Source organism: Oryctolagus cuniculus, chromosome 12, assembly GCF_051225735.1.
Source record: "Oryctolagus cuniculus isolate XC-2025 breed Fujian yellow rabbit chromosome 12, ASM5122573v1, whole genome shotgun sequence".
Taxonomy (NCBI): domain Eukaryota; kingdom Metazoa; phylum Chordata; class Mammalia; order Lagomorpha; family Leporidae; genus Oryctolagus; species Oryctolagus cuniculus.
In genome coordinates this window covers 77,853,141-77,877,502 of record NC_142878.1, presented here as the reverse complement: position 1 = coordinate 77,877,502, position 24,362 = coordinate 77,853,141, and the positions used below count along the sequence as shown (strand labels likewise).

General features: G+C 42.3%; 1 long non-coding RNA gene across 3 annotated transcripts in view; it reads left to right on the top strand.

The window, feature by feature from the left end:
• LOC149123107 (uncharacterized) overlaps positions 1-24,362 on the top strand; it is a 381,517-nt gene that overhangs the window by 165,365 nt on the left and 191,790 nt on the right. The window lies entirely within an intron of this gene.

Sequence of the window (24,362 nt, the reverse complement as noted above, 5' to 3'; positions counted from 1 at the left end):
AAGGAAAGACAGAGAGAGAAAGGTCTTCAGTCTGCTGGTTCACTCCCCAATTGGCCACTATGGCTGGAGGTAGGTTGATCTGAAGCCAGGAGCCAGGAGCTTCTTCTGAGTCTCCCACATGGATGCAGGGGCCCAAGGACTTGGGCCATCTTCTACTGCTTTCCCAGGCTGTAGAAGAGAGCTGGATTGGAAGTAGAGCAGCTGGGACTTGAACTGGCGCCCATATGGGATGCTGGCACTGAAAGCAGTGGCCTCACTTGCCACACCACAGTGCTGGCCCTGCACTTGGAAATTCTTGAACCTCCTACAGTGAAAGAGCTTTCTAGGTTTTTATTATTTCAAGATGGCATATGGCTCATCAACTATGAAAAGTTGCCAGATGCCTTAATCAAGGTGATAGTCACCAAGTAATTTTCAGAGATCAAGAGGAGAAAATTAGTTTTGGGAGAAAGAAAAGGAATGTGAGAGTGAAATAAAGTTGTTTTAGTTTCAGTCTTAGTTTAACTGTACTTGCTGTGGAACTTAAAAAAATTTCTTTTTTAAAAAAAGATTTATTTATTTATTTATTTGAAAGCAAGGGAGGGAGGGAGAGAGAGAGAGAGAGCGAGAGAGATCTTCCATCTTTCCATCTGCTGGTTCATTCTCCAAATGGCCACAATGACAGGGCTGGGCCAGGCTGAAGCAGCTTCTTCCGAGTCTCACACATGAGTGCATTGGCCCCTGGACTTGGGCCATCTTCTGCTGCTTTCCGAGGTGCATTAGCAGGGAGCTGGATCAGAAGTGGAGCAGCTAGAACTTGAACCTCCCCATAGGGGATGCCAGTGCTGCAGGCCATGGCTTTCATCTGCTATGCCACAGAGTCAGCCCCTTAAGGAAATCTCTTAAGTATGGATGCTTGGAGTTTCTCATCTGTAAAAAGGTATAGTAACAATGTGTTCCTTAGTAAATTCTTTTAATTTTTGTTTATCGAAGAGGGTGGGGGGGAGAGAGAAAAAGAAAAGAGAGACAGAAATTAGATATACTCTCCCATCCCTGTTTCACTCCCCAAATGCCTGCAGTAGGCTGAAGCTGGGATTTGAGACCTCAATCCAGGTTTACCACATGGGTAGCAGAAACCCAGTCATTCGAACCATAATAGCTGTTGTGGGGAGCAAACCGGACTAGACTGAGTTACTGGAATTAAGACTTATTCTATGCATCTGCTCTCCCACAATATGGCGCTGGGAGAGAAGTAAACAGCTTCCGCACAGCTGCCTCCAGTTCAACCAATAAACTGTAGGACTTGCTACTGATTGGAGGAGAGCAGCGTACTCAGCGTGTGGGCAGCCGAGTTAGGATTGGCGGAGGAGGACTATAAAGGAGGAGAGAGACGGCATGCACCAGGAACATCTATGGGGAACATCTAAGGGAACCCGTGCAGCCCCCGAGAAAGCTGGCCGGTGGTGTGCCGCTCCCCTGCGGAAGTGGGGAATGCGGCCAGGGGGAACTGCCCTTCCACGGAGGTGGAAGGGATAGTAGCCAACCCGGGAAGAACCAGCAGCAAACCCGGGGAGGGCCGAGCAGACAAAAGAACAGCGCAGGGTCCTGTGTCGTTCCTCCACGAAGACGGGGAGCGACATAATGGTGCCGTGACTCGGATATGAAGCCTAGGCAGGGTTCAGTGTTGCTCCTCCATGAAGAGGGGGAGCGACATAATGGTGCCGTGACTCGGATAGGAAACCTAGCTCGGATAGGAAACCTAGCTCGGATAGGAAACCTAGCTCGGATAGGAAACCTGACTCGGATAGGAAACTTAGGACGGATATGAAACTTAGGAGGGAAGAAACGGGAAGAAATGGGGAAATACCGGAGAGAGAGACTAGCAAACAGCCTAGGGAAAAGCCGGACGAAAAGGGTGCCGGAAGAAGCTATTGAAAGCCTAGGCATAGACTCAGATACGGACTACGGACTACGGGGGGAAGCTGGGAGAAATCTCTAAGGTCGAAAGCGAAAGTGAAAAGCTAGAACAAACAGACTCGGATGTGGACTGTGGGGAGAGGCCAGGAGAAATGAGGGAGGAATATCGTTGGAGGAAAGTTTGGGGAAACATACCGGGTAGAGAAAAATGTTAGGGAAATTGAAGCCGTGGGGGGCAGGCCGAGGCGGATACGAAAGCCACTTTGGGATTCTCAAGTTAGCCCGGGAATAGGGGGCGAAAAGTTAAAACCAGAAGCTGAAACGTAAGCCAGATTGGGATCTGTCTGATTAGCCCGGGGAGCAAAGGACGGGAAGCCAAACCGTGGGGCGGAGACGTATGCTGGGTTGAATTCGCCAGGCTAGCCCGGGGAACTTAGATTGAATGCTAGTGGCGGACACGTAAGCTACGCTGTGTTACTCGCGGAAGCCGCCGCGTGCAGAGAGAGCACGGGGCGTGAATAGATAGGGAACGGGGCTGGCGCGAGGCCGTGGTGCAGACGCGAAGGGCGTGGAGACCGTGGAGCGCGCGAAGCCAAGCCGTGCAAAGCCGGGAAGCTGCGCAGATGAAAGAGGCGCAGGCTGAAGCGGCTCAGCTGGGAAGCCGCCGAGAAGTAGCCTCGGGGCGGGCAGCGGGAAGCTGCGGGGAGAAACAGAAGTTTGGAAGTGGAGTGAGAGAAATGGGAATGTTGGCAGACAGAAGTAAAATGGGAGAAATAGGAATGCCCGGAGATAGAGAAATAGAGAAATAGAAAGGCCTCCCTACAATACAACAATTAGAAGGCTTGGATTCGGTCTGCCCGATTAGTGAGGCGATGAGCACCTGGGCGGCTAGCAGCTTATGCGCCGCAGGTCACCGAAGACAGGCACGAATTAACATCAGTAAGGCCTCCCCACAAAAAGGCAATGAGAAGGCTTGGATTCGGTTTGCCTGATAGGGCTTGTAAGCCCCTGCAGGCTCGACCAGAGCATGCGCTGCAGGGCACCGAACACAGGCACGCATCAGCGCCTAAAAACCTCCTCACAACATGGCGAAGAGAGGACCCGGATTCGGTTTGCCTGATTGATAGGACTTGTAAGAGCCTGTGGCAACTCTAGCAAGTAGAGCAGAGTGTGTGCCGCGGGACACCGAAGACAGGCGCGTATCAACGCCAAAAATAAAAAGAAAGGGGGATCTGTGGGGAGCAAACCGGACTAGACTGAGTTACTGGAATTAAGACTTATTCTATGCATCTGCTCTCCCACAATATGGCGCTGGGAGAGAAGTAAACAGCTTCCGCACAGCTGCCTCCAGTTCAACCAATAAACTGTAGGACTTGCTACTGATTGGAGGAGAGCAGCGTACTCGGCGTGTGGGCAGCCGAGTTAGGATTGGCGGAGGAGGACTATAAAGGAGGAGAGAGACGGCATGCACCAGGAACATCTATGGGGAACATCTAAGGGAACCCGTGCAGCCCCCGAGAAAGCTGGCCGGTGGTGTGCCGCTCCCCTGCGGAAGTGGGGAATGCGGCCAGGGGGAACTGCCCTTCCACGGAGGTGGAAGGGATAGTAGCCAACCCGGGAAGAACCAGCAGCAAACCCGGGGAGGGCCGAGCAGACAAAAGAACAGCGCAGGGTCCTGTGTCGTTCCTCCACGAAGACGGGGAGCGACAAGCTGTCTCCCAGGGTCTGCATTAGTAGGGGGTTGGAGTCAGGAGCTGAAGGCAGGTCCCAGACCCCTCTCTGATATGGGGCTTGGGTGTCTTAGCCAGTGTTTTTGTACCTGATAGGCATTTAGCCTGATTGATGCTGATTTGAGTGGTTTTAAGAGAGAGTAGAAGGGGAGGAATCAGGGATGTTCATTGTAGAGCACTCTTTTGAGGGGCTTTTTTTTCCAGAAGTTTGCTTGGAAATTGGACAATAACTTGTGGGGAAAGTCAGCTAATAGAGAACTTTTGTTTTTTAGATGGAAAAAATAATGACATATTGGTGTTTATTGGGAAAGATTTAGTAGAGATGAGAGAGTTGATGAGTGAGAAATTTGGGAGATGTCCTTGAAGAAGTGAAGAGGTGGAGTTTTGTATGAAACTTTGGAGAGATTACCTTGAGATAGAAATATATTCATCTAGATTGATAGGTGAGAAGGTTAAGTAAGCAGGGATGATGCTGTCAGCTATGTTGATAGTATAGTTGTACTTTAAGTGTTTCAGTAATTGGTGATGACAAGGAATAGCTTAGGAACATGAAAGACAGTGGCTGAGGATAGAAAACAGGCTATAGGGGAGAGAAAGTTGAGAACCATGTTGGCCACAGTGTTGGAAGGATCATTTATGTGTGTGATGGAATTACCAAAGTTGAAAATGGAAGCAGAATTATAATAGTGAGGCAAGAGTTAAACGTGAGTGGGAAATATGTTGAGGTTGGTTGGGGGGTTGTCAGGCGACAGTAAGAATGATGGATAGTGAGTGATATAATCTGATGCCTTGAGAATCAAAGGTGGAGATTGCCAGGAAAGATGAGGTGAGAATGAATATGGTGATAAAGACCAAGGAGGACCCTTCTCAACCCCTAAGCTCAGTGGTTTGATGGCTTTGGAGGAAAAATCAGGCCCCATTGTGAGGGCTTCAGGGAAGTAGGGTTCTCTTGGGAGAAGATGCTAGAATAAGACGATAAAGGGAACCTGTCGAGAGGTAGAGGAAGAAGTAGAAGAGGCCAAGGAAGATGTGATTTTGCTGAAGACTAATTCCAGTCAGCACAAAGAATTGGTTTCAGGAGCTGGGAAGAATGGAAAAGGAGGACTAGGAGAATGGACAGCCCTATGAGCGTTAGAATGCACCCAATGAGGAATGGTCTTAGAATCTAGGGCTTCTGTTGATGACTGGTATAATACAAGGCTTAATGAGATTAGTTCTGGTGGATTCAAGCAGAGAGAAGCAGCAGAAAGGCTGTGAGTGTTAAGGAGTAGGCAAAGCAATTAATAGCATTTTTTTTTTTTGTTCACGTTGTTACTGAAGCCAAGTTAAACATGATCTAGTTTATTATAAACAAACAACCCTCACTTGCAAAATAAGACTCTGTTGGAAATGCCAGCTCCCTGTTGGAAAGTCACCAGTGGCTTAGCTTCCAAGCAAAATGTCAAATACTTGGCTTGATTCTACTGGGAAAGAACAGGGGAGTGGACTTTCCTCTGGAGCTATTCTTCCATGACCAGGTCATCATTGTCTCTCAAGGTTAGGCAGGGGGTAGCCCAAGAGAAACAGGTCCCGTGGGTGTGAGGGACACTGCACTTTCTGAAAGGGACAGGGTCGTCTCTAGGCTGTGGTGCCCAGCTACGTGTGAGGATGCTGCAATATGCCCAGATGGATGCATAACTAATATGCTGGGAAAACTTCCAGTTCTGGCAGTTCTTGTTAACTCCCTGAGAAACCTTGTAACAACCTTACAGAAAAAGCTGAATGTGGAAAATTTCCTTGAGTGTGAAGAGTCACAAACATGTTGGTAGAATCTCCAAGTCTTAAAACTTAAAAATAAAGGGTCCTGGGGGTCGTCGAGTTGGTAGCTTCCAATGCTTTACATTTGGCAGAGGAGGCTTTATTTTCTGTATTTTAGAAGATGATATACAAAAAACAGAAGGCAATAAAATCCCTTTGGATGATTTTGGGGATGCTTCTGAGTTTCTACTGTTTGCTGTTACTTCACGAGCTCCCCTGACCAGGGAAACAGGGGAGCGGTTCTGTACCATGTGGTTGTGGCAACCATGGATCAAAATGCCTTGTCTTGGCTTGGGTTTTCTCATAAGGCAGGCACTCCGACAGTGATTTCATTGTAGTCTGTGTTTGGTTGGTCATCACTGCGTGTACCCATAGGGAAGAGGGAAGGAGACAGGAAAAGGACAGAAGCCAACACAGGGTATTCTCATGAGTAGGTTAACATTGTAGGCAACTCGGAAGATAGTACAGAACATGCCTTAGCGTTGCTCCACCTGAGAAAAACTAGGGTGTTTACCTACAACTGCTGTGTGATTTTGGCTGATCAGGGCAAACTTCAGGAGAAAGTCATGAGTGATTGTGGTAGGAAACCAGAGGTGTGCACTGAAGGGTAAGTGTGGCATATGAGCTGGTACCAACAGTGTCTGCAACACCCTTTTTTTTTTTTTTTAAAGATTTATGTATTTTATTTGAAAATCAGATTTATAGAAAGAGAAGAAGAGGCAGAGAGAGAGAGAGAGAGAGAGAGAGAGAGGTCTTCCATCCACTGGTTCATTCCCCAATTGGCGCACTGGCCAGTGCTATGCTGATCCGAATCTAGGAGCCAGGAGTTTCTTCCAGGTCTCCCACACAGGTGCAGGGGCCCAAGGACTTGGCCCGTCTTCTACTGCTTTCCCAGGCCATAGCAGAAAACTGGATGGGAAGTGGAGCAGCTGGGACTCCAGCACCCATATGGAATGCTGGCACTGCAGGCGGTGGCTTTACCTGCTACACCACACTGCCAGGCACTGCAACACCCTTTTTTAGAAAGCTAGGAAACGGAGTGTCTTGAAGAGTAGAGAAAGAGTGGGAGGACATAATCTTGGGTCATTGTTTATGGTCTCTTCAGGCCATAGGACACCGCCTTGCCTTTTTTTTTTAGGATTATTTATTTACTTGAAAGAGAGAGAGAGATAACTTCTGTTGATTTACTTCCCAAATGGCTGTGATGGCTAGGACTGGGCCAGACTGAAGCCAGGAGCTTCTTTTTGGTCTCTCACATCAGCAGTGAGAACCAAGCACTTGGCTATCCTCCACTGCTTTCCCAGGCACATTAGCAGGATCAGAAGTGGAGCAGCTGGGACATGAGCCAGTGGCCTATGGAGTTCCAACACTGTAGGCAGCAGCTTAACTCGCTATGCCACAGTGCCAGCCCCATTATCCTACCTCTTCAAAAAGCACTCATGTCAAGATGTATGTGAGGTTGTTCAACAAGTATTTGTTAAGTAGCTATCAGGTGCCAGGTACTATTTTAGGAACTCAAGATATATCAGTGAATGAAACAGAAAAAACAATCCTGTCCTTATTATGCATACATTGTAGTAGGACAAAGCAGACAATAGGAGTAAATGGAGTGAATGGAGGAAGATTGTAATTTGCAACAGGGTTGGACAAAGCAGGCATCAGCTGAGGAGGTGAGATAGCTTTGAAGGTATTTTGAGAAAGCATTTCCAGTCGAGGGAACAGTCAACACAAAGCGCTTGTGGAAGAAATGTGCTAGATCTGCTTCAGCTGTGATAAGGAAACCAGGCTACTTATCTGGAGCAGAGTGACTGAGGGCCAAGGAGAGGAAGGGAGATCAGATGACGTGAGGTTTTGGAGTTTCCTCTGAGTGGGATGGGAACCATAGGAGAGTTCTGAGGACAGGAGTAACATTACCTGAGTTAGATTTTCAAAGGTGGTTGCTTGGAGAAAACTGTAGGGGTCAAATATGGAAGCAGGAAAACAAATTAGGAGTCTTCCTTGTGATTCAGGTGAAAAATGAGGGTGGCTTGGACTGGGTGATAGCAGTGGAGGTAATGAGAAATGGGCAGATTCTGGACATATTTTGAGGGTAGAATCAACTGTTGCAGACAGTTTTGGACATAGCAGATGAGAGAAATAAAGGAGTCAAGGACTATGTCAAAACTTTGTTCCGAACAACCACTGTCATCAGTTGAAACAGTGAGGATTGCTGATGTTTCTGGGGGAACACCAGGAATTCAGTTTCAAGCTTTTCAGGATTAAGATGTCAAGTAGACACCAAATGGACATATTCAGCAGGTAGTTAAGATGGTAGAAGTTTCTCTAGGGTCATGTGGGCAAACACCTTGTCTGAGTGAGTCTAACTGGAAAATGAGAATCATGGGGGCCAATGTTGTGATGCAGGTTAAGCTGCCACCTGTGATGCTGGCTAGGGGTACCAGTTGGAGTCTTAGCTGCTCTACTTCCCATCCAGCTACTTGCTAATGTGCCCTGAAAAGCAGCTGAACATGTCTTGAGAGCTTGGGCTCCTGACACCCATGCAGGAGACTCGGATAGATTTCTAGACTCCTGGCTTCGGTCTGTTCTAGCCCTGGCTGTTGCAGCCATTTGGGGAGTGATCCAGTGGATGGAAGATCTCTTTCTCTATGTGACTCTACTTTTCAAATAAATAAATATTAAAAAATTGGAGTTATGAGAATAAAAATATTCAGTTCTTTGGAGAAATTTGTTGTGAAAGAGAGGGATAAATAGGCATAAGATGTCATGGAAATGGGTTCAAAAGAGGTTTTAATTTTTTTTTCCTCATGGGAATAATTCACTGCAGTGGGAACATTTGTGTAGGAGAGAATGGTAAGGACTGCTAAACTGATCTCCATTTTGGAGATTGAGAAGAGTAGATATGAAATAGTCACAGATTTATCAATCAGTAGACTAAGAAAATAAAATATGGCTATTGAATCAAGAACCCATTTGAAGGTCTTATTTGTGGATTTGTAGTGGGGCCACTTACTATGGATTCTTTGTTTTCTCCATTATTCCACAGGGAAAGGCATGGTGTCAGAGGAAAGTTGGATTTAATTTGTGTTGTGGTTTTGCTTCAGCAAATATGATAAAGAAAGGAAGAGGTGAGGGATGTGAGGGGGTACACGAAGGAGCAAGTTGATTATGTTATTCACCATGGAATAAATGAAGTGAGGAAGGTAGAGGAGATATCGATGAGATGAGAGAATGGGAAGTTTGCAGAGTCACTGAATTGGGGGGTCTTAGTGCTGGTGTGATCTGGTACCAGAGGGAGTGAGTTGGAAGCGTAGCTGGTACTCAGAGTGATGAGATACATGAGGATGAATTTATGGAGGTGTTCTATTACTGGTAATGATAAGATGTTGATGCACATGGCCAAAGGAGTGAATGGCTAAGGTAAGGTGGCTATGCTTGGCTGGTTTCTGGGTGTGTGGACGCAAACTGGTGCGGCTGTTAGGTATGCTCAAAATGGCACCTGCCTTCTCTTAGCTAGTTACAGGATGCCAGTGCTGGGTGGTTGGGGAGAGAGAAACGTGCCCCCTTTTTCCTCCTCTAGATTGGCAGGTACACTGTCCTCCACAAAGCTCCAAGCCAGACTCATACCAGCTGCAGGAAGCAGCTTTATCGATAGTGGCTTGGGCTGCTACAGTCTGGTCTCACCTCATTCTCCAAAACCCATGCTGAGGATTTCTGATGCTGGGGTCCTGAGTTGTACGTGTCCACACCCTCTATGTAGATGCATGGTGTTCCTCTAATTTTATGGAGTTTCCTCTGCTATTTTCTCCCTAACTCTTCCCTGAGATTGGATTCCCTCCATTTTTTTAAAACTATCTTCCCCTAGACTAGAGCAGTAAGCTATCACCCTATTCTGCCATCTTGGTGTCTTTGTTGGTAGTGCTTATTCTACCACATGCAGGCCACAGTGCTTCTGAAAGAAATGTTACAAAAATAAGAAATCAGCAAAATTCATATCTCTTCTAATGGAAAAATTATAGGATCCCATAGTCCCCTGGTAGCAATTATCCAAATTATCCAATGTTTCTTTTAATCTGTGATCATTGATAGGGAAAAAATTTTCTTTGGATCGTCTAGATTTGCTTTTGTTGACATAAATATGAACCTCTCTCCTGGTCCAGCCTCTGCTAATATGAAGGCCTATGTTCTTTAACGGTATTCCAAGGTGGTCACTGCCCTTCCTGACCAATCCACAGGAAGCCTTGATGATTTTCCAGCCTCATAAGGGACTACAGTTCTTTCCCATTGCTCATGTCCCAGATTAGAAATTTTCTTCTCAAGGCTCATTTTCCCCCCCATTTATGGATCAACATTATTTGTTGAGTAGCAGATGGTGGGAAGAAATAAAGACAGCTTGTGAAAGATTTATACATCTCTCTCTCTCTTTTTTTTTTTTTTTAACAAAAGTCATGGTATTGAGCCAGTGCTGTGGCGTGGTGGGTAAAGCCACTGCCTGCAGTGCCAGCATCCCATATGGGCGCTGGTTTGAGTCCTGGCTCCACTTCTTATCCAGTTCTCTGCTATGGCATGGGAGTGCAGTAGAAGATGGCCCAGCTCTTTGGGTCCCTGTGTTTGTGTGGAAGACCTGGAAGAGGCTCCTGGCTCCTGGCTTCAGATTGGTGCAGCTCTGGCCAATGTGGCCAACTGGGGAGTGAACCAGTGGATGGAGGACTTCTATCTGTCTCTCCTTCTCTCTCTGTGTAACTTTGACTTTAAAATAAATAAATAAATCTTCTAAAAAAAGTTGTGGTAGACACACAGCATAATATTTACCATCTTAGTCATTAAGTATATAGTTCAGCAGTAAGTACATTCCCATTATTTTAATAGTTCTGCATGTTTTAATCTTGTAAAATTGAAATTCTGTTTTCATGAGACTACTTTCTATGCTCTCACCCTCAGCTCCTGGCAGCCCCTGGCATCCTATTTCTATGAATCTGGTGACCTTAGATAACTCATGTAAACAGAATCATACACTCCTTACTTTTTGGTGACTGGCTTTGTCTCACTTAGCATAATATCCTCAAAGTTCTGCCATATTCTAGTTTGTTTCCTTCCTTTTTCCCATTGTGTGTATATACTAATTTTATCAGTCCAACTGTTGATGGATACTAGATTGTTCGCATATCTTAGCTGTTATGACTAGTGTTGCAATGCACATGGGTGAGAATATATATTTTAAATATCTCTTTGAGATCCTGCTTTCAATTCTTTTGGGAATATACCCAGAAGTGGGATTGCTAGATCATATGCTAATTCTATTTTTAGTTTTTTTTTTTTGATACCTCCATACTGTTCTCCATGATGGCTACATCATTTTAAATCCCTCTTAACAGTGCACAAGGGTTCCAATATTTCTACATTTGACCAATGCTTCTTACATATTTTTTAGAAGTAATAGCTTTCCTAAGAGTATGAGGTGATCTCACTGTGGTTTTGTTTTGTATTTACTTAATGATTAGTGATGTTGAACAATTTTCTTGTGCTTTTTGGCCATTTGTATGACTGTCTTTGGAGAAATGTCTATTCAAGTCTGTCAGATATCTTAAAATTTTATTTCATTTATAACTGATAAATAGTAATTATAACTATTTAGAGTACAACATGATGTTTTCATACATCTACAGATGGTCTCCCTTCTTTGTGATGACTCAACTTATTTTTTGGCTTTATCATGATGCAAAAGTAATAAACATTCCATCAAACTGCACGTTGAGTTTTGAATTTTTCCCAAGGCTGACAATTGGCAGTCTGATAGTCTCTTGAGATGCTGGGTAGCAGCAGGAAGTCACAGTTTACAGTTAGCTGCTTGGTTCTGAGGTTAAATGACTGAGATTCTGCAGTGTATTATGGAGCTCAGCTATGATGTTAGGTTAGGGTATTGAGTGTATTTTCCACTTAAGATTTTAACTGTGGGATTATCATGATGTAACCCCATAGTAACTCAAGAGACATTTGTGTGCATTGTGGAATGATCAAATCAGACTGATCAGCATATCAATAACCTAAAACATTTGTAATTTTGTTGCAATGAGAACATTTATTTTAAATTATTTCTCTAATTAAAAGTTTTTTTTTTTTCATTTTCTTTCATTTTGTTTGAAAGGCAGAGATATAGAGAGACAGATGGAGAGAGATCTTCTATCTTCTGCTTCACACCCTAAATGCTCCAACAGCCAGGATTGGACAGGGCAAAACCCAGGTGGTCAGAACTCAATTCACATCTCCCACATTGGTGGCAGGGACTCAAGTATTCAAGCCATCAGCGGCTGCCATCCATAAGCTGGATTCAGAAGTAGAGTTGCTGGGATGAAGAGTCTACGTGATGGCTTAATCACTACGCTGCACACCCACTCAGAAACAAAGTTTAAATTCTCCTTTTCTCTGTCTCCCTCTCTCTGCAACTATGTTTTTAAATTAAATACATATATAAATGAAAACTAAATCTTTAAAAACAAAAAGAGGGCAGGCGTTGTGGTGTAGCCAGTTAAGCCACCGCCATCTCCCAAGTAGGAATGCAATTTCAGGTACTGGCTACTGTGCTTCCAGTCCAGATTCCTGTTAGTGCTCCTGGGAAGGCACCAGCACATGGTCTCAGAGCTTGGGCTCCTGACACCCATGGTGGGACCAGGATGGAGTTCCAGGCTCCTGGCTTTGGTCTGTCTCAGGCTTGGCTATTGTGGCCATTTGGGTAGTGAACCAGTGGTTAGAAAGTCTGTCTCTCTCTTCTTCCCTCTGTCCATTGCCTTTCAAACAAACAAATCTTCTTTAAAAATTGTTCTATTTTGAAATATGGAATACATTGTTGTTTAATCATCATTCTGTATAGAACTCCAGAGCTTATGCATCCTAATGGTAACTTTGTTCAGTTATTGATCTTATTGATCCTTGTCTTCCTTTCCCCTCCATCCACCCCACCCTGACCACCATTCTATTCGCTACTTCCATGTATTTAACATTTTTAGATTCCATATATGTGTAAGACAAGTAAACAAGTACACTTGCCTGTTTTTTATTTTATTTTATTTTTATTTTATTTATTTGAAATACAGAGTTACACAGAGAGGTAGAGACAGAGAGAAGTCTTCCATCTGGTGGTTCACTCCCCAGATGGCCACGACAGCCGGAGCTGTGCCAATCCGAAGTCAGGAGCCAGGAGCTTCCCCTGGGCTTCCCACAAGAGTGCAGGGGCCCAAGGACTTGGGCCATCTTCTACTGCTTTACCAGGCCATAACAGAGAGCTGGATCTGGAGAGGAGCTGCTGGGACTAGAACCAGCACCCATATGGGATACTGGCACTTCAGGCCAGGGCTTTAACCCGCTGTGCCACAGCGCTGGCCCCCATAGCTTTGTTTTTAAATTGGGTTGTTTTCTTGCTGCTGAGTTGCAAGAGTTCTTTATATCTTCTTAATATTTACTCCTTACCATAAGTGAAGTGCAAATGTTTTCTCTGATTTTTGTCAATAGATTTTTCATTCTGTTGATTGTGTCCTTTGAAATAGATTACCTTCTTTTTTGAAGGTCAAAGTCTGTGCTCAGCATCAGAGAATCTTCTTACATTAGGGCGTATTACCATTCCTGGTATAGCACCTACATTTAAGTATTTATCACTCAATTTAAGATCTGTAAAGGCAAGAACAGTGTACTATTCAACTTAGCATGCCTAGTACTTAGATCAATAAATGTTTGAAATGACGATGGAAGGAAATGAGTCTCCTGCTTACATCTTAGTTATATACTTGACCTCCCTTCATCCAGAGTCAACTCCCTTTCTATGCTGGATCTATCAGAGCAGCTCCATTCAACGACAGGCCTTGAGTGAGAGGGTCCAACTGGGAGGACTCTTAGGAAAAAGGTAGTCACTCTCCAGTTTTATTGGTGAAACAGTTTCTAAAATTTTAAGATTCTGTTGCACCTCTCCATGGGAATAGGGAAATCAGAGATCAGAGTATTTTTTCTAAGATTGACTGTACTAGCCAGAGATGCCCACTAACCTCCTGGTGGGCCATGATAGTGTTACATTCATTTTTGTCATTCATAGTACCACATGTAGACTGACTGCTGAGATAGATAGTTCAGGAACAATAAAGAGGATTGGGCAGGAAGTCAGGAAATTTGGATTAATTCAAGAAATACCACTTAAGTGAGATGCAATCTTTTTTCTTTTAAAGATTTATTTATTTATTCGAAAGTCAGAGTTATACAAAGAGAGAATGAGAGAGTGAGAAGTCTTCCATCTGCTGATTCACCCTTCAATTGGCCACGATGGCTGGAGCTGAGTTGATCCAAAGCTGGGAGCCAGGAGTGTCCTCCGTGTCTCCCATGTGAGTTCAGGGGCCCAAGGACTTGGACCATCCTCCACTGCTTTCCCCGGCCATAGCAGAGAGTTGGATCAGAAGTGGAGCAACTGGGACACGAACTGGCACCCATATGGGATGCCTGCATTGCACTTGGTGGCTTTACCCACTAGGCCACAGTGCTGGCCCCATAAGATGTGATCTTATACAAGTCATTTAGCCTCTTGGGCAATTTGTTTACTTGTCTGTAGAATGACAGGTCTGAGTTCTAGATGTCTTTGAATTTTTATAATTAATCTACAATTCTCATTGTCATTTTCTAATTTTTCATTGAATTGCTTTGCATTGTTTAGTTGAATTGCAGACTTAGCTCTTTTTTAGTAAGATTTGGTCTTCCATAAATTTTTGAACTTGTCCATAATCTTAAATTTTAGAAAATAAAGAGCTAGGGCAGTTATTATCTCTTAATAATCATAATATGAATTATAATATCTGTGATACGATATTACTTTATAAAGGACATTAATATTACTTAATCTAATTCATTTTATTTAATAGCCACCTTCCCTACTGCTTTAAAATGAGTCTAGAGGCTAATAAATTCATTCCAATTACAGAAAATATTTTCATTTTTTTTATTGACTCTGGAAAACACTAGTCATGATTTTGTATGAGGTTAGCATTTGTTTACTTAGTTCCCAGTTTTTAAGGTGTCTTGAGGGACTGATTAAAAGTCTCCATATAGAGTTAGTGTTGATACATGGAGCATTTTTTCTTTTGCCTCTCAAATTATGAAAAATAGTATGTTGTGTTTGAAGTAACTTGGGGGTCTAGAAATGGTTCATGGCTCATTCAAAAGTAACATGAGATAGTGTGATCTGGAATGCAGAGAGTCCTTAGTTGCAGTAGTTGTTCCTAATGGGACCCTGCCCCCACCAATTATATTAGGGGAGAGTGCGAAGTCATGGTGCATCAATGCTAAAAATAGACTCAACTGTGGATTAGTTCCAAGTCACTGCTGATGCTGCAGCTACATGCCCAGGTTGTTTTGCTGTGCCTGAAACTGGAATATTCTAAATCCTTGTATTCAGTCACAAACCTTTCTTCCTCCCTACATAACACACACATGCACACACACTACACAAAGCACACATAAATAAATCACATTCTGCACACACACCATAGAGATATAGGGCAATCACATACACAGTACACCACACCATACACATACCACATACACACAGACATGCACATATCCCACATGTACCGTGTGGACACACTCCACAATGCTGCACTATACCACACACACACACGGTTTATACCATACAACATGCACATACTATGAATATACCACATAGACATACTAAACAATACAAAGCAAGATACACATAGTACAATATGCTACACAGACACTACACACACAGGGTACCACCTCACACACACATGCACGTATCACAGACACAAACACCACACAACACACACAGCACATTGTATGCACATACCACATATAGACCACACACACACAGTACATATTCCCCCATAGAGAGCACATAGCATACCACACAGGAAGGGAATGTCAAGTTCATGGAAAAATGGATATAAAAGATAACACAGATTTCCCGTGAATGCTTTGAAGACCCTTTACACATGCTCCGCAACACAAGCACAGACCATCCCCACACAATCCACATGGCTGAACCATGCCATTCACATGCAGGACCTGAGAGGTAGGATGTTACACTGAGCATCTGTGTCTGAGCAGGTGTGCCAGTGCAGGCAGCCAGGCTGCTGTCAGGCCTCTCCATGCTCACCTCTCTTCTGTCTTCCCGTAGGTGCTCCTGCTTGTCCTTTGCTCTCAAGGTCTTTGTCAGTACAGTGTTCAGAGTCCATGACTGAGTTCTTACTTGGAATTAAAGGACCTCTATGCTCTAAAACACTCCACAATCGCTTGGTGTGGATTACGATGTATGCAGGGGCCAGCCAGAGGCCTACTGCATCTGTTGTCCCTGTGTGATCCTCTGAATGTTACAAATGGTTGCAGCGGTGCTGCCCAGTGCATCTCATTTTCCTTGAGTGACTGACCCTTCCTCTAGGAGCTCCGTTAATCAAATCGTTGTCTTATATTTGAGGAAAATGTTTTTAGGAGTCTTGAGTATGAGGATCCTTTGCTTGAAATTTTAATACTTTGCTGTTCTTATTCAGTGCCCTAGTAGTCCAGTTTTGTGGGTTTTGGGCTGTGTGTGGAGGGGAGTGGTGGGTGAGAGACCTCATGTCATCTAGAACATAAAGTCTCATTCTGCACTGATTTATTAATCAGACAGTGAGGGGAGGAGGGGGCAAGTCTTAGAGCATAGTGTACAAGTCCTGCATTTTCCGATTCAACCTTGCTGGTGGGAGGAGAGTTCAGGGCTGAAATGTGGTAAAAATAGCTTTTGTTGATTGTTGATAAGTCCTCCCTAGATGGTTTGTTACTTTTGTAGTTACTGTAACAAATTATTACAAACTGGGTGGCTTCAAACAATGGAAATTCTTTCTATCACAGTTGTGGAACAGAGAGATTCATAATAAAGGTGTTGGCACGTCCATGTTATCTTTGTAAGCTCTAGTGAAGGTACTGTTCCATGATGTTAACTTAATTTCTGGTGTTTCATGCACTTTTCCTCATGCTCCCCATTTGTGTCTGTCTCTGTGATTCTGTTTTCTTATTTCAACACTTAACATATTGTGTTAGAGACTACCCTAATTGAGTATGATAGTATGATCTCATTTTACTTAAATTTTTATTAATATAGAGAGAACAGCTTTTAAGCATTTCATAGATAACAGTTCCAAGAATAAACCTCATTTCCCTCACTCCCTTGATTCCCACCTCCATCCCCTACCTTCTCTTTCCTCTGTTCACCAGTTTTTTTTTTTTTTTTTACAGGCAGAGTGGACAGTAAGAGAGAGAGACAGAGAGAAAGGTCTTCCTTTCCTGTTGGTTCACCCTCCAATGGCCGCCACGGCCGGCGCGCTGTGGCCAGCGCACCGCGCTGATCCGAAGGCAGGAGCCAGGTACTTCTCCTGGTCTCCCATGGGGTGCAGGGCCCAAGCACTTGGGACATCCTCCACTGCACTCCTCTGGCCACAGCAGAGAGCTGGCCTGGAAGAGGGGCAACTGGGACAGAATCCGGCGCCCTGACTGGGACTAGAACCCAGTGTGGCAGCACCGCTAGGTGGAGGATTAGCCTATTGAGTCGTGGCGCTGGCCTGTTCACCAGTTTTTACAAAGATATAATTTTAATCCACACTGTGTTCATAGGCTTAATAAACTAACCATAATATTCAAAAGTGAAAAGTAGGAAGGTCACTGTTTCATAGGAGTATAAACATGAACAAAAATGATAATCTACCCCAAAGTGGCCATTTCATTCCTATATGTTTTTTTTTTTTTGTATTTTATATTAGCTGCCTTGTATCAGAGAAAATATACAATATTTGTCTTCTTGAGACTGGCCTATTTCACTAAGCCTAATGGTTTCCACTTGCATTCATTTTGTTGCAAAAGACAGGATTTCATTCTTTTTTATGAATGAGTAGTATTCCCAAGTGTATATATATACAACATTTTCTTTATTCAGTCATCAGTTGATAGACATCTGGGTTGATTTCATATTTTAGCTATTGTGAATTGAGCTGCAATAAATATAAGGGTACAAATAACTCTTTCATATGATGATTTCATTTCCTTTGGGTAAATTCCCAGAAGTGGGATGGCTGGGTAACATGGTAGATTTATTTTCAGATTTCTGAGGAATCTCCTTTCTATCTTTCCACAATGGCTGTACTAGTTTACATTCACACTAATATTAGATTATGGTATTTTTCCCCCACATCCTTGGTAGCATTTATTGTTTTTTTGATTTATGAATGATAGCAATTCTAACTATGGTGAGGTGAAACCTCATTGTGGTTTTGATTTGCATTTCCTTGATGGCTTGTGATCTTGAGCATTTTTTCAAATGTCTGTTGGCTATTTTAATTTCATCCTTTGGAAAATGCTTGCTCATGTCTATTGCCAATTTTTTGACTGGATTGTTTGTTATGTTGTTGAGTTTCTTGAGTTTTTTTTTTTTATAGATTCTGGATATTAATCCCTTGTCTGTTACAGCTTGCAAATATTTTTTCCCATTCTGTCAGTTGCTTCTTTACTTTGTTGAACATTTTCTTTGCAGAGCAGAAGCTTCTTAGCTTGATATAATCCCATTTGTCTATTTTTTCCTTTAATTTCCTGTTTTTCTGGGGTCTTTTCCAAGAAGTCTTTGCCTATGAAAATGTCTTGTGGAGTTTTCCTCTAGTAGTTTGATGCTGACAGATCATAGATTTAGATTCTTAATCCATTTTCAGTTGATTGTTATCCAAGGTGTAAGGCAGCAGTCTTGTTTCATCCTTCCACTTGTGAAGACCCAATTTTTCCAGTCCCATTTGTTGAAGACACTGTCTTTTCTCCAGTGGTTGATTTCAGCTTATTTGACAAAGATTAGTTGGTTGTAGATACATGGATTAATTTCTGGGTTTCTATTCTATTTCTATTCTGGGTTTCATTGATCCGCATGTCTATTTTTGTGCCAGTTCCAGGCTGTTTTGATTATAACTGCCTAGTAGTATGTATTGAAGTCCAGTATTGTGATGCCTCCATCTTTGTTTTTGCTATGATTGCTTTAGTTATTTAGGGTCATTTGTGTTTCCATATGAATTTTAGCATTGTTTTTCTTAGATCTAAGAAGAATGTCATTGGTATTTTGATTGGGATTACATTGAATTTGTAAACTGCTTTGGGTCGTATGGACATTTTGATGATGTTTATTCTTTAAATCCATGAACATGGAAGATTTTTTTCTATTTTTTGTGTCTTTTTCTATTTCCTTAATGTTTGGAAATTTCATCATAGATATTTCACCACCTTGGTTAATTTTATTCCAAGTTATTTAAATTTTTTTGTAGCTATTATGAATGGTGCTGATATGACCTCATTTAAACATGATGCCACCCGAGAGATCCTATTTCTAAATAAAAGCATATTCATAGGTGCTGAGTATTACAGCTTCATTATATGTTTTTAGGTAACACAATTAACCCATGACAGAATAGTTGCCCGTGTGGCTGACATACATAATTTTGAATCTTCTATCAAAATCTAGACAGAGGGATGAATATTTATTGCATTCATTAAACACCTTTTGGAATGCCCACATCCCGTATTAGAAAGATTGGTTCTAGTCCCACCTCTCCTCTGCCTCCAATTCACCTTTCTGCTAATTCACAGCCTTTGAGATTGCAGTTAATGGCTCAGGTACTTCAGTCCCTGCCAACTACATGGGAGACCCAGGTTGAGTTCCTGGCTTTGGCCTGGCCCTGTCCTAGCTTCTGCTGGTATTTGGAGAGTATAACAGCAGATGGAAGATCTGTATCTTTCTGACATTCAGCCTTTCAAATTAAATAAAGTTAAAAAAAATTGAAAACAGAAACATTTGCATTTTGTTCATATTGTTATTTATCAAACTTTTGGCTTATAGCTTTTATCAAGCAAGGACAAATTTTGCCCTTTATTTCTTAAGACATTTTTTTCACCTATCCCTTTTTTTTCTCCTCCAGGAGCTCAAATTACATAAATTTAAGCACTCAAAAATTTTTGAGTTCACTGATGCTTTGTTAATCTTTTTCTTTTGTATTTAATTTTGAACACTCTAATGGCATATCTACAAATTTGCTATTTTATGTAAAATCTAATCTAATTCCATGCAGCTTACTTTTAATGTTAGAAATTACAATCCTCATCTCTAAAAATTCTATTTGGATCTTTTAAAAAAGATTTATTCATTTATGTGAAAGGCAGAGTTTCAGAATGGCAGAGGCAAAGAGAGAGAAGGCTCTGCTGGTTAATTCCTCAAATGGCCACAGTGGCTGGAACTGGACTGATCTGAAGCCAGAAGCTTCTTCTGGAACTCCCATAGGGGTGCAGGGGCCCAAGGACTTGCACCATCTTCCACTTCTTTCCTAGGCCATAGCAGAGAGTTGGATCAGACGTGGAGGAGTGTGGAAGATATTAAAAACATCTAGGGGCTGGTGCTATAGAACAGTGGGTGAAGCTGCCACCTGCAGTGCTGGCATGCTATATGGGTACCAGTTTGAGTCCCGGCCCATAAGGGATGCCGGCGCTGCAGGTGGTAGCTTTACCCTCTACTCCACAGCACCAACACCTGGATCTTTTCCATATCTTCCATAATATTTTCTCTACGTTCTTGAATATATGGAACACGTTATAATAACTCTTGAAATCCTTGACTTCTTTTTTTTTTGTCAATGAAAGAAGCAACTCATTTATTTTCTTAATGATTGACAAGTATTTTTTTTCTCTCCCCCACTCTTCTATTTCTGTCACTCTGCCTTCCAAACAAATAAAATAAATAAAATAATAAAAACAAGCTATCCATATTAGCCCATAAAATGATTTATAACTTACCACCTATGTCTAAGCTTGATCTGTAGCCTACTAACATTTTTTTAAACTTTTATTTAATGAATATAAATTTCCAAAGTACGACTTATGGATTACAATGGCTTCCCCCCCATAACGTCCCTCCCACCCGCAACCCTCCCCTTTCCCACTCCCTCTCCCTCTCCCCTTCCATTCACATCAAGATTCATTTTTGATTATCTTAATATACAGAAGATCAGCTTAGTATACATTAAGTAAAGGAAATCCTTGACTTCTAATTTATCATGTTTATTTCTCTATTCATTTCACTTGATTGATCCTTTTGCTTCATCTGGATTCTACTTTTGTGCTTGTTTGCATTTCTGATATCTTTGGGATGTTAGACATTGTGAATTTTAAACTCATGGGTGTTGAATATATCTATTTCTATACATACGCCTGAGCTTTGCAGTAGAAGGCAGCAGAGCTATCTTCAAACAGTATAATCCTTTCAGTTCTTGCTTTTAAGCTTCATCAGTTGGACTGGAACAGCATTTGGTGTAGGGCAGTGTCTTTCAACCTTACCCCATTGACATTTTAGGTTGGATATTTCTTTGTTGGTGGATATCCTCCGTATTGTGGGGTGTTCAAGGGTGAAATACAAGTTCCTGCAAGTAGGAGAACCAGGCTTGTTGCTAAACATGACTAACCATTAGCAAAGAATATAAGAAGATACTTATTAGTTAATTGTTTTTTACATAATGATTGTGAGTTGATTTCCTTTTTATTTACCTGGGGAATGGATGACCTTGAAATATTTGTTAATTCTCTTTGTGCTGAATGTTGGTCTGGCTAGCCAGTGTGTGCAAATTGTCATTGCTTTACTTAAGTGTGGTGGGACTCTTTAACCATTCTATTAAAGAAACAACTGATAATATTTGATATTCACATATCTTCCCTAGAGAATTTAAAGTTGGCTTTTCAGGACTTAGCACAAAGCTTCAAACACAGAAGTATTAAAGATATTTCCTAAATGAATAAATGTGTCCTACATATTAAATATTTTTCTCCTTTCAGTCTTATTATAATAGTACAGATTTTGAAAACAGTCATTCCTAGGGAAAAGTGTGAAAAGATTAAATCATTAGCACTGATTATTTCAAGACATAAAATGAACAAAGTGGGGTTTTAAAAAGCTCTTTCATTAGATGCCTCTGTATTATTTGACTTGGTTCCAAAAGTAACCTTTTAAATTTAATACATATGAAATAGAAATAATTATAAATGATTTTAATAAGATCTAAAGCAAAACTAGAATAAACTACTAGTGGATGCTGAATCCCAGACTGCCTGCTAAGATTGGGACCCAGATAACTTTCTGGAGCTATCACTCTGGATTGATCATAGCCCTGCAAATGGAGGATGGAAGACAAGGATGGAGACATGTTGGGCAAAGTTGCAACCACTACAGTTACTAGTGCTTGTAACTTCTCCACTCCATCATCATAGTGAAAAAGCAGTCATAGATGATATGTAGACAAAGTACTTTGGCTGTCTACCAATAGAGCTTTATTTACAAAATCAGGCAGCTGTGTGGACCTGGTTCACACAAGCTAGCATAGTCTACCGTCCCCCATTCTAGAGGAAGGGAAGGGTTGAGGTGGAAGTGGCAGTAATCTGGGACTCCCTGGATTAGCCTTACACGAAGCTTGGAAGTTCTTTGCATTCAGGAGCTCCTTGTGATGTGTTCCTGGCTCCATGTGATGGTTGTCACTAAATGGGAACATAGATATGGGTTTCCATCAGTTGCAGGGGACCAGTAATTCCTCTACTTTGCAGAGAGAAGTTTGACTCAAAAATTTAAAATATTTCACCTAAAATACCCTACTTTGGACATTTATACAAAGACAAATTTAGTTGTTATCCACAACTCTTCTCAGACAATTATGAAGCTTGGGTCTGGTAAGGCCAGGCAAACATTGCTTTAGCTTCCTTGATATCAGCTCTTCTGTCATTTTCCTGTGGGTCTTTCAAGAAGTTTGTAGCATCCCTCTGTAATATCTTTATGTCTATGGCTTTGTTGGTCTTCACACAGAACTTGTTGGAACTTCTTGAGGTGCTGTTTTCTTCTGGGCAGTTTCTTGCCTGTAGTATCTTTACTTGAGACCAGGTCTTTCCCCTCCTCTTTCTGCTCTTCTTCCTACTCTTGAGACAGCCGTCAGACTGTAACTGGCTCTCGTGGCATGCTCTTGATGTTATTTCTATTGCAGCTCTTTTTTCTTCATACTCACATTAGGTAGTATTTTGCTGCTGCTTCTGTGCACTTTCAGGCATATTGAGGATGATTCTGGGGGCATTCTTCACAAAGTGCACAGATAAATGAATAGTCATTTATTTCTCTTAATGGAACCTGCAATTCTGGAGTAAAAGGTCTTGACTCCTACTAATGCGGTACAAAGCAAAAAGGCAAACTTTACTTATTGTCCTGAAATCCAAGATATTTCCTGGTCTTGATTTCAAAGTAACCTTGAAAGATGAGAGAGATCAAAGAGATTACTAGCCTCCCCACAACTGCCCAAGCTGTTACCAGCTGTAGACAGCTGCTAGCTTGGAATTCTTCCCTGCAGACCTGTAGCTGCTCCTGCTCTCTGATGCCCTCTTGCTTAGGAAGATAAGATGTTCTGGTACTGTGGTGCTGAAGCCTGGCAAGGGGCTCCCAGGTCCTGACTTGTTCCACAGAGAAGATCACAGTGTGAGTATGGTTCTGTAAGACTTTGAGAGAGTATTACCCCTTTGGAGAAGGCCCTGATAGAGGGGAAGGAGCATTTGCTGTCTGTAATGGTGTGTCATGAGATCTTAAAAGTGTTCACTTTCCGGGAGAGTCTTCACTGCTGATATCATTTATGTGAATATAGATGTCATTGTATGCATTAAAATTGCATGGCTTTTTAGTTGCCAACATAAACTGAGGAATAATAATTAAAAAGTGAGTAACTGACCTTTTCATGCATGTGTTCTGGAATGTATATACATGGGTAATATTGTAACAGTGTCATATGATTGTGATTACTCCCCTTGGAGGGGAGTAAGTATCTTATAAATACAAAGAATCAGAAGATTGATCATCAGAAGATGATCTCTGGGGAATGATCCCAAAATATGACCATGGGGAGGAATGGCATGATCTGAAATTGTTCTCTTATCCTAATACTTAAAAGTTATCTTCGGAGCATGGAGTCCTATCAGACCTCAGCTTGCCAAAAAGCTATGACTGGTCTAATGTAAAACTCTACCCCAAATCATTCCCCTCATTCTTGGCGAAGGGCTAAGAGCATATGCATTTCTACTTTTGACTAATGAACTCCATTTCATAGCTCCTTTTTTAAAAAAATTATTTATTTAATTTGAAAGTCAGAGTTGGAGAGAGAGAGAGAGAGAGAGCGAGCTTCCATCTGCTGATTTGTTCTCCAGATGGCCATAATGGCCAGGGCTGGACCAGGAAGAAGGAGGAGCTAGGAGGGGCTTCATCTGGGTCTCCCACCTGGTTGGCAGGGCCCAAGCACTTGGGCCATCTTCCACTGCTTTTCCTAGGTCATTAGCAGGGAGCTGGATTGGAAGTAGAGCAGCATCTAGGTCATGAACTCGCACCCATGTGGGATGCTGGTGTCACAGGTGGTAACTTTACCCACTGTGCCGCAGTGCTGGCTCCCTCCATTCCATAGATTTTTACTTAAAACTACTGTGCCATGTCATAAATGTTTAATTTGGTCAGCCTCATTAAGTAAGAAGAAAATAATTCATAACAGGTCACAGTGTTTAGGAGCATCCAGTAATAGATGAGGGCTCATCAGAGATTATAGTTGAGAATCTGGTAAGCTAAAGTCCTTAGGGAATGGGGAGTTGTCTTGAGGAAGTACCTACGATTTGTGGATTTGGCGTTACATAGAAGGTGTGGAAGCCTATTCCAACCTCATTATGGGACTTGGGTATCTACAAAGAGCACCTTTGTAGGGGCAGGTAATGGAGATGGGATTGTAGGTACCTAATTCTTCTTATAACCATCGAAGAAGCCCTTGATTCAGCTAGGTACACACTTAAGCTCAGATCTGCCCATCTAAGACAATTCTACAGGTCCAAGTGCATGGTCCT